The 10,526-nt window shown below is 40.6% G+C and overlaps 1 non-coding gene across 1 annotated transcript; it reads right to left on the bottom strand.

Moving 5' to 3' along the window:
• Positions 1-9,329: 9,329 nt before the first annotated feature.
• LOC118703967 lies at positions 9,330-9,435 on the bottom strand. The gene has a single exon (XR_004983208.1). It is a non-coding gene; the product is annotated as a U6 spliceosomal RNA (small nuclear RNA).
• Positions 9,436-10,526: the final 1,091 nt, after the last annotated feature.

The raw sequence follows: 10,526 nt of genomic DNA, 5'->3' as shown, positions 1-10,526 counted from the left end.
TATTTTCTAATTTGAATGACAGTAGCAACAACTATCATGTTTTTCTAGAGCTAGTTCTATTCCTAGAGAGAACTAGGCAAAATGGCATGTATAAGTTGAAGTTAAATTTCATCCCAAGTGGAACTTGAACTCACTTAATATTTCTGATTTGGTTAGAATTATGACACTATTTTTTTTTATGCCAATATAAGTACATTTGCTTTAACTAAGGTGTGGGTGTTGGAAAAGTGTCTCTGGTTTTCTTATTCCTACTCACTTATCAACCCACTCCAGCTTAGCTTCTGCATTCATCACTCCCCAGAAGCAACTCTGCCTTGGAGATTTCTCAGCAGTATGCTGTCTCATCTCTCTGTAGCTTTCAGCATAGTTAATCTCTCCTTTCATCTTGGAACCTTCTCTTTCCTTGGTTTCTAGAACCCCACATTTGCTTGTGTCAAAGAAAGCTCAGGTTCTTTTTCATATATATATTGATTTTTTACAGAGAGGAAGAGAGAGGAATAGCCAGAAACATCGATGAGAGAGAATCATTGATCAGCTGCCTCTTACACGCCCCTTCCTGGAGATGTGTCCACAACCAATGTACATGCCCTTGATCGGAATCGAACCTGGGACCTTTCAGTCCGCAGGCTGACGCTCTATCCACTGAGCCAAACCGGTTTCAGCTTTTTTTTTTTTTTTTTTTTAATATATTTTATTAATTTTTTACAGAGAGGAAGAGAGAGGGATAGAGAGTTAGAAACATCGATGAAAGAGAACATCAGCTGCCTCTTGCACACTCCCTATTGGGGATGTGCCTGTAACCAAGGTACATGCCCTTGACCAGAATCGAACCTGGGACCTTCCAGTCTGCAGGCCAAAGCTCTATCCTCTGAGCCAAACCAGTTTTGGCTCAGGTTCTTTATGTCCAAAAATATATGCATGATCTTTCCCCTAAATCTGATCCTCTTGGCACCATTTATTTAGTTAAGCAAACCAAAAATATAGGCAGCATCCTTAACACCTCCCTTTCCTTATGCTATATATCCAGCCCATCATCAAGTCAGGTCAATTTTTTTTACCTTATCAATATTTCTTACATCCAAATTTTCTCATTTCCATCACCACCATAAAGTCGAGGTGACTGTCATTTTTGGTTTAGACCTCTTCAGTAACCTCCTTACTAGTTTTCCCAAGTTCACCAGAAAGAGAGTGACAGTCTTGCTTCACTGTGTCAACAAGTGACTTCTTTTATAGCAATTTTTGGGTAGCAATATGTGTTTCACATGTGCAACAGTAATAGCGATATTTTCCAAATACAAATCTTAGAATGCACCACAGTCTACCCTCCAGCCTTCCAGTGGCTTTCCATTACATTTAAGACAAACTCAAATCATTAACATGGTCAACAACATCCCATGTGGGCTTCATCTCACATCAAGCTGCCTTCTGATCTCTGGGTTCCAGCACTCTTCCCCCCCACCCAGTTGTTCTGCTTATCCTCTAATAAAAATAATTTGCTTAGACTATTTTTCATGCCCAGAATACACTACCTCTGTCTTCACTTATTAAAATTCTATTCAGCCCTGGCTGGTTTGGCTCAGTGGACAGAGCATCAGCCCCTGGACTGAAGGATCCCGGATTCCATTCTGGTCAGGACACATGCCCAGGCTCGATCCCCAGTAGGGGGCATGCAGGAGGCAGCCAATCAATTCTCTCTTATCATTGATATTTCTATCTCTCTCTCCCTCTCCCTTCCTCTCTGAAATCAATAAAAAAATATTTTTAAAAATCCTATTCACTCTTTTTGTTACAGGTTGAGTTCTCCAAGAAGCAGACTCTGAGATGAAGGTCAGTATGCAGGATGTTTATTAAGCAGTGCTTCTGAGACCAACAACTGTGAAGAGGAGGGAAAGGAAACAACCGGGCCACAGGAGGAGTTGAGAAGTGGTGAGTCCAACTAAAGCCTCTGTGGACCTCATGGAGATCTCTGGAGCTACAATGGTCCTTGAGAAATATCTTACATGTTTTCCCAATAAAGTCCTTTATAGCTCCAGGATCCAGTCCCGAATGATGTGTTGCATTTAATTATGGCTTACTGGTTTTCTTTTGTTGGGAGCAGTCCTGGTCTCTCTCTTTTTCATGATCTTGACGTATTTGCAGAGGACAGGACACTTACTTTGCAGAATGTTCCTCAGTTTGGATTTGTCTGATGTTTCCTCCCGATTGCTTTAGGATATGCTTTTTTGGTAGGAATACCACAGAAGTGACTCTGTGTTTATCTCAGTGTATCGCATCATGATGCTGATTTTATTGCTGGTGAAGTTAACTTTTTATTATTTGGTAAGATAATATCAACCAGATATTATAATCTAATGTTAATAAATAAATATTTTGTCTGGAGATACTTTGAGATTCTAAAGATACTAAAGATTCTTTTCCTGACTTCACTTTAATTCATTTATATTATTACTCATTCTGCACCTTGACTAAAATAATTATTTTAAAGGTTTCCAAGTGGTAGTCATCCTTTTTACATTTATTTATTCATTTTTGTTAATCCTTACCCAAGGATATTTACCCCATTGATTTTTAAGGAGAGTGGAAGAGAGAGGGGAAGACAGAGAGAAACATCGGTTGAGAGAACACGTAGATTGGTTACCTCCTGCAGGAGCCGCGACAGGACCTGGGCCATGGAGGAGCCTGCAACCTATGTATGGACACTCTATCCACTGAGCCAAACTGGCTAGGGCCCTTTCACATTTATTAATTGACTTTCTACTGTCAGGTAAAACTTTCCTATCTCCCTATTTATTTATCTATTTACTTATATTAGTATGAGCTTAAGGATTCCTAATTTATTCACTAGATTATAATCAATTGCTATCATTATTTTGATGTCCAAATTCTCTCAGAATTAACCAGTGTGAGCACTTTGGCTCCTGTGTCATTTTGACATATCCTTATAATTCCTTGAGAATTTCTATACTTTTAGGTATAAAAGATGTTCCAGACCTACTGTATATTCTCTCTTATCTATGAAATAAGTCATTTCTCCAAGGAGCTGCTGTGTCTCATGTGCTGGGTGTTGGATATACTCATTGTTGTTGGTATTCTCACTGCTTCTCTGATCTCTCACTGGACAGTTAGGACTTGTGTTTGAACACACACATACATTTAAGTGTTCATGTGTGTGTGTGTATGTATGTAGATATATCTTTTTGTTTGTCATCTATCTATGAGAAACCAGGAGTTCATACTGATACTTCCAATTATAATCCAACCTTTTATGTTTTATCTTAGGCTTTCCCGTTTCCATATTTCTACCTTTTCCCCCTGGTAGTGAGAAACCTGGCTCCCATTAACCTCAGTGTATTGACTAATATCCTTAGTCCTCTTGCATGTAACCAATCTCCTGTGCAGGTGAGCCATCTTTTCCTCTTGAGCACTGCCAAAATGCACTGGCCTGTGCAAAGATGAAGGAGGTTTGGTTTTTCACTATACGTGTTTTGTAGCATTTACTTTTTTTTTTTTTTTTTTGCTATGTTCAGGTATTATTTTAAAAAACTGTGTACTCTGGTTTCTCCCTACATGGTAAGCACTTTGAGAGTAAAGCTATGTCTCATCCCTCTCCCCCACCCTTCCCAAACTGACCATCCTACCTTGCATATAGCCGAAGCAACAAACACTTGTTGAATGGATACATAGAAGAAAGCCCCCGATATAATATACTAAGTTAATACAAAAGAAAGACCAATGAAACATAGGCGTACACAGTTTTCTTACTTAATAAGTAGGATGTTTGCATTTTGAACATGACCGAGATTGGACTACACATAATACTCTTAAGTAGAGACAAGCTTTAAAGACTTCAACTCGCTATATTTGTCTGTATAAATAGAGAATTTATCGTTATCACTTTTATTTTATTTAGAAAAAATATGTTTTTATTGCCCAATTGGCGTGGCTCATTGGTTGGGTGTCGACCTATGAACCAGGAGGTCACAATTCGATTCCCAGTCAGGGCTCATGCCTGGTTGTGGTCTCCATCCCCAGTGTGGGGTGCGCAGGAGGCAGCTGATCAATGATTTCCTCTCATGATTGATGTTTTTCTCTCCCCCTCTCCATTCCTCTCTGAAATCAATAAAAATAGAAAAAAATATGTTTTTATTGATTTTAGAGAGAGAGGGAGGGAGAGGGGCAGGGAGAGAGAAACATCAATGTGAGAGAGAAACTTCAATTGGTTACCCCCACATGCATTCACCCCAACCAGAGATAGAACCTGTAACCTGGGCATGTGCCCTGATTGGGAATCGAACTGGCGACCTTTCGGTGAATGGGATGATGCTTAACCAACTGAACCATACCAGCTAGGGCTGTAGTTATTGTTGTTAGAACTTTTGTTCTCCCAAGTTATAGTACCTAAAAGAGTTACTTTGGATTTCCTGAAACTGTACAAGATGCAGTGGCAAACTATATCGTATATCAAACTATATTAATATCATCTGTTTTAAAGGGAAGTCAATGATGGCATAAGTAGGCTGAGCCTAAAATAACTACCTATTTTCCTAGGGAAGCTGACCAAGGTCATCTCGTGTAGTCAAAATCATCCCATAGGATTTCTCTCATTCTTCCCAGTCCATTTCACAGACATTAGTTGAGCACCATGTGTTTGGGTGGCCCTCTGAAAAACACTGCCTTTAAACAAAGGAAGACAAGGCAATTTTGAAACCACTAGAGGACGATATAACACAATGCAATCCACTGTGAACATGGGCAGAGCTTGTGGCCAGAAAAGGAGAGGTAGCCTGCTGCAACCTGGAATGACGAGGGTTTCATAATACAAAATGTCTTAGCGTATCTTATCTAAAGACCACCAACCTAGAGATACAGCAGTTGTTTTTAAAGTGCGATATCACAATCCAAAGCATCAGAATCACCTGGGGACTTGTTAGACATGCAAACTAGTGGGCCCTATTAGAGCTATCCTGAGTCAGACACTCTGGGTGGCTTGCAGCAATCGGTGTTTTAGGAAACTTTCCCAGGCGAGGCCACGTCCAAGTTTGAGAACCACCGGGCTAGAGGCCAAACGAGGTGGCCTAAAGTTACTAGTTAAATTAATTAGGCTTTCTCTCTCAAGAATTTATACCGGCAACAAAGAGACGGGCAATTGGCAATGGAAGCAGATCTGGGCTCCCCAGACAGAGGGTGGCATACGCTGCCAAGAGGATGGGCATGAATTAGTAGAAGCTATGAGGTAAGAAAAGATATTCAGCATGAGGTGGTTGGTTGCTGGCAGCTGAGCTGGGACACAGAGAGAGTTGCTGAATCACGAGGATGATGGAGGGCTGAGGAATACAGCGGCTGAGGAGTTAGCCTGGTAACCTGGGGTGCCTTGTCCCTGCAGCTGCATTGGTACCTTCCAGTTCTGGGAACTGCATCCCAGGCTCTGTAGGACCTGCTATTCAGCTTGCCTATGCCCCATGGTACCTGGCTACATAGTCGAGATGCTGATTTTTCCTAATCTCATATATAATCTACAGCAACCTGATACCAAAAAACAGGCACAGATATTCTGTTACAGATTGCATTATATTTTAATTGTATGTACCGTACATGAGTTAAATCCTTCTTGTGATGGGTGTGAATGAGGAAAGTTTCTGTAAGATGAAGTAAGCCAAGTTGAATCATAGAACAAAAATAAATTAGGGAAGTGATATTCTTGCTTTGGGGTTAATTTCTTTTTAAATGAGAGACCCCCCCCCCCCAACTATATTTGTATAGTAGTAAGCTTTCCAAATTATTTATCAGTTGACCAAGCTGGTCAACACAGTAAAATTCTATATAAAATTATACTTCATATGACATAATCTCATAGAACCCCAGTCAAAGCTCTTTATAATCTTGGCCTTATTTTTACTATAAACATGAGGAGATAGCTGAAGCCGGTTTGGCTCAGTGGTAGAGCGTTGGTCTGTGGACTGAAAGGTCCCAGGTTCGATTCCGGTCAAGGGCATGTACATTGGCTGCGGGCACATCCCCGGTGTGGGGTGAGCAGGAGGTGGCTGGTTGATGTTTCTCTCTTATCAATGTTTCTAGCTCTCTATCCTTCTCCCTTCCTCTCTGTAAAAAATCAATAAAATGTATTTAAAAAAAATAAAATAAACATGAGGAGATAAACACTGTAACAGTCACAAATCAGGGAACTCTTCATAGGCTTCTTTGAATGATGTTTGGAGAGACCTAGCACTCTTGGTGCCCTAGTGAGGAATTAATTTTGGAGCATCTGTTGTACTGCTTTTATTTGCTGTTTGTTTTAAATTTTCTTGAAGCAAGTGTAGGCTCAAGGTATTTATTTATTTGTGTACGTATTTATTTACTTATTTATGCATTTGAAACCAAAACACTTTTATGTTTTTTGTTTTTTTAAATATATTTTTACTAGAGTCCCAGTTCATGAAAATTCATGCACTGGAGGGGGACGTTTCTCAGCCTGGCCAGCCCCCTCTCACAGTCTGGGAGCCCTCAGGGGCAGGAAGTGACCCGGTGATCAGGGGAAGGTGACACCCCCATCACACCTCTGCTGCTGCCACTGCCGGCAGCGCAAGCCTCAACTGGCCCTGGTTACCTGAGCCTTGGTCAGCCCTGGGAGGCTGGGCAGCCAACATCGGAGGCTTGCCTCTGCCTTGAGCTGGTCCTGGGCGGCTAGGGGACTAAGGAGATTGGGGGACTCTGGAGGTAGGTGGGTGGAGTTGCTGGACCCACCTGGGGGCGGGCCTGGTTCCCCTGCTGCCCTGTTGGGACTGAGGAGACTGGGCACCACCATCTTTGAGGGCATGGCAATCAAATAGCATATTTTCTTTTTATTGGTTGTGAGCACCACCATGTTTGTGAGGGTGTGATAGTAATTAGCATATTCTGAGAGAGAGAGAGAGAGAGAGAGAGAGAGAGAGAGAGAGAGAGAGAGAGAGACATCAATGATGAGACAGAGTCATTGATTGGCTGCCTCTTGCATGCCCCACTTTGGGGATCAAGCCTGCAACCTGGTCATGTGCCCTGACCAGGAATCGAACTTGGGACCCTTCAGTTAGCAGGCTGATGCTCTATCCACCGAGCCAAACTGGCTAGGGCTTTTATGCTTTTTTGAGCAGCTCTTTTATCAGCTTTGAAGTTTCTCTTAATCTCATATGTAACTCTGGTGTGACACAAGCCGAGTCTATTTTTAAAATGCATGAATTAGGTGCTCTCTCTCCAGGGAGCATGCCCCAAGCCATTCCCCCCACCCCGGCCTCCTTTCCCCACCCATATTATTATATATATATGGATATATATATGAATTAGAAATAGAGGTACTGATTTGTTTTATCCTTAGGGTCTCCCAGCACATAATTTCACCACGCATTAATGAATTTGGCTTGAATAGGGGTTTGAATGCTGAATTTGAATCCACAAAGTTAAAATTTCCCCCATTTCAACAAATAAACTCTGTAATTCGCTTGGTAGCTACAAATTACAAGGATCACTAGAGCCCCACTTCCTGCTTTTGTAAGCTCCTTAAGAAACAAAGTATGTACTATTAACATATGAAATTTAAAATAAACATTTCAGAATCTACATGTCCAATGAATTGCATAGTATGTCTTTGAAAGTTTTCTATTTTGTGACATGGTTCACTTACACAAGTGACGGAAGTGCTGAGAGCATTTTTGAAACCATAGAAATGATTTTGTTGGAGGACTAACTAGCCAGGTGCTACCCTTTCTTCGGTGGGACAAACAAGTCAAAGATGTTTCCATTAGTGCTTTATTAATTAGTTTAATTATAAAATAAGTTATTTCTGTTTTCTCCAAAGGACAAAAAGATCAAATCTATTGTAGAAAGTTGGTATAAGAATTAGGACAGATTGGAAATGTGAGATACTGCATCCAATTCTTCAGTTCAGATCAAGTTAGTACAGAGGCTGCTTCAGAAAACAACCCAACAGACAAAGCAACCAGAGTCAGTCAGATGTTGGGGGACCTGTGCCTTCTTGATAAGAAACGGCAGACCCCAAACAGGAATCACTTGTTCTAAGTCCCACTTACTACCTAATCTAAGTGGCGTTTCAGCCTTTTTTTCCGGAGTGGAATTTTAAAGCAGTCAGTTGGGATTTCCTGGTAATCTGCCCGATAAGACACCTTGCCTTCCCCTAAGGGGAGGTGGCATCGTCTGAAATAATTTTCTTGTCCCAGTTTCTGCTGCCTATAAAAAACCTTCTATTTTGTTCAGCTACTAAGAGCACCTTTATGAATTGTTTAATAAAGCCAATTAAACCTTTAAATGTACTTGGTTGAGTTTTTGGTTCTTTAGTAGTGTATAATGGGCCAAATTAGGACATGCACTTGGAATTAGGTACAAGATGGCATTGCTATTGAAAAATCTAGTCACTGGAAGAATGCGTGTGGAGTTTTTTCCCACTCAACTCCCTTTTTTTTTTTTGTCAACTAGACTATACCCCGATATAAAAGAAGGCACCTGGGATTTTGGGTGGACTAATAGCATTAGGGGGGGAAAAAAAAGCAAAAAAAAAAAGCAGTGTGTTTTGGAAGAGGCTAGTTATACCAAAAGTGAATGGATTTGAGTTTTATAAATCCCTAATGTTAGAAAGTTCTTCTGGAATTGAGAAGCAAGGTTCTCTGAATCTATGGAATTGATGTAGGTATTCCTTGGTGCAGAGCAAAAATTTCCTATGGACCTTATAAATTTACAGCCAGTAAGAGAAATAAGTAAATCAGAATTTGCAGCTTCTATGAGTGGCAAAATATGTCAGGAAGAGCTAGCTATTAAGTAATTAGCTTTTAAGGAGCAAAATGTAAATCTCCTTTAGCTGTGGGAAAGGGAGGAGAGCCAGAGACAACTATATTTGAGATACTGGCCTAACGTTGTATGGGGGCAAAAAGGTTTTTTGTTTTGCTTTGTTCTTATTTTTTAATTTAAATACTTATCTATTAAATTGATTGGGGTGACATTGGTTAATATACACATATAGGTTTCAAGTGTCGGTTTCTGTGTTACAAGATCTGTCTATTAGATCTGTGTGGTTTGCCCACCACACAGAGTCAAATCTCCTGTCACCTCATATTAGGTCCCCTTCTCCCTTCCCTCCCTTCCCTCTGGCAGTCATCACACTGCTGTGTGTGTTCACAAGTTTCAGTTTTATATCCCACATATGAGTGGAATCATATAGTTGTTATCTTTTTCTGCCTGACTTATTTCCCTTAGCAGAATATTCTCAAGATCCATCCATGTTGCAAATGGAGCTATTTCATCCTTTCTTATGGCGGAGTAGCATTCCATTGTGCATATGTACCACAAAAAATATGGAATGCTTTCCAAATTTGCATGTCTTCCTTGCACAGGGGCCATACTAATCTCCTCTGTATGTTCCAGTTGTAGTATAAGTGCTGCCCAAGTGAGCACTTATTATTATTTAAATCGAGGGAGATAAGGCTTATGGAGAGCCTCACACTCCCAGGAGCCCTGAGGTAAAGGGCATGCATAATGAGGCAGGACACTTGGGATGTGAAGGAGCAGTTGCTTTGGCATGCGACTTATTTTGCTGTCCAAGAATGACAGATACACTGAAGAGATGTGTCACAGCTGAGATATGAATAAGGCAGAAGGCCAGGGCTAAGTTGGATGACAAAAGAATGCATAAAGACTCATAACGTACTAGGTACTAGAACTACTGTACCTACTACTGGGCTGATCTTGACTTTATAGTGCCTAGATTCTGTGAATCTAATGGTCAGGTTTCTGATTTTAAAAATCCAGAAACATTCTAGTTTTTACTTATCACCACAGACGTTAGTAAAACCCAGGAGAATCAGGTAAAAGTAGCCCTTTGCTGAGTCTCGTCTTGTATTGCAGCGCCACCTATAGGACTCTTTTAGAAACTGCATGCAGAAGTTACTGAAGTCCTTTGGCGTCCACAGATTAGAATCACAGAATTTCAGAGATGATGGGACTTTAAAAGTCATTGAGCCAAGTTTCTATCCAATGCTTGAATGACTTTTATACCATATTTTATTAGCAGTTGTCTAACTTCTGTTGAGCCTCCTCAATGAATATAAACACTCATTAAACAGTTCATTCTATTAATATTTTCATAGATTTCTACTTTTCACTCCATGCTTCACCGCTCCCTTCTGCAGAATGTGGACCTCCTAATCTTAGGTCTTTCCAGGACTCTTGCAGGTGACTTGGTTTCATTCTCATTGGCATCCCTCTTTGCAGGCACTTTACTGGTGGGTTCTGCCAAATCTGTTACCATTTGCTTTCCATATTTCAAATTGTTGCTGACATCTCCCATCTACTAATTCTCCTCTCTCATTCTCTTTGTCCTTTTGGACTTACATTTTTATTTAAAGAAAAATTTATATACTGTCATTTTGGTAGATTTTAGAAGAAAGAAGTAATAAGTATAGGTTTTATGTTTATACTAGAGGTCCAGTGCATGTATTTGTGCACTGGTGGGGTCCAGCCAGCCCACCTGATGGGAGCCATCGGGA

The sequence above is a fragment of the Pipistrellus kuhlii genome, unplaced genomic scaffold (assembly GCF_014108245.1).
Source record: "Pipistrellus kuhlii isolate mPipKuh1 unplaced genomic scaffold, mPipKuh1.p scaffold_m20_p_4, whole genome shotgun sequence".
Taxonomy (NCBI): Eukaryota; Metazoa; Chordata; class Mammalia; order Chiroptera; family Vespertilionidae; genus Pipistrellus; species Pipistrellus kuhlii.
The sequence above is the reverse complement of the archived record's forward strand: the minus strand, read 5'-3'. Positions and strand labels throughout refer to the sequence as shown.